We start from the raw sequence: 572 nt of genomic DNA, 5'->3' as shown, positions 1-572 counted from the left end.
GTAGGTTCCTGTTAGTAGTTTGGAGTTAGGCGTAGGTTGCTTTTGGTAGTTTAGAGTTAGGCGTAGGTTGCTGCTACCAAGTGGCAGTAAATGCTGCTCACTCGGTAAGCTGCTCACTCTGCCCTGATTTATCATGCAGGGAAATGAGTGCCACTGCCCTGAGAAGGGAGGTTTGGTGACGTCTGCGATGAATTGAATTTCCGTCTTGTGACTTTTCTGTTGCAGAACATGGAGGAGCGGCTGAGCAATGGAGTTGGGACTCGGGGGAGCAATAGGTGCCTGTGTCCCAGGCTTCCTGTGTGGCCCTTGCAAGGTAGGTGTGCCTAATGTAGGCGTGCGCTAAGGCAGTGCTGTTGAGACACAGCTTGTGTCACTGTCCGCACCAGATCTGCTCTCTGTTAAGCTTTTCCCTTATTTTATGTCCCCCTGTCCTTTTCAGCTCCTGCTCCCCTCGCCTGCAAGTGGAGCGATGCTCAAGTTTGAGGAATCTTTTCCTCGGCAGGCGGTAAAAGACGCCGCAGCTGCGAGTTTTGTGTCCTTCTTTGTTATTGGGTCAGTAGAGCAAGGATATC

General features: G+C 51.4%; 1 long non-coding RNA gene across 1 annotated transcript; it reads left to right on the top strand.

Annotated features, from left to right (window-relative positions):
- The first annotated feature begins 6 nt into the window (after nucleotides 1–6).
- On the top strand, nucleotides 7–552 carry LOC109364408. The gene is made up of 2 exons (XR_002110366.1): nucleotides 7–313; nucleotides 440–552. It is a non-coding gene; the product is annotated as an uncharacterized LOC109364408 (long non-coding RNA).
- Nucleotides 553–572: the final 20 nt, after the last annotated feature.

The sequence above is a fragment of the Meleagris gallopavo genome, unplaced genomic scaffold (genome assembly GCF_000146605.3).
Source record: "Meleagris gallopavo isolate NT-WF06-2002-E0010 breed Aviagen turkey brand Nicholas breeding stock unplaced genomic scaffold, Turkey_5.1 ChrUn_random_7180001854468, whole genome shotgun sequence".
Taxonomy (NCBI): Eukaryota; Metazoa; Chordata; class Aves; order Galliformes; family Phasianidae; genus Meleagris; species Meleagris gallopavo.
This window is presented reverse-complemented; position numbering and strand designations above follow the sequence as displayed.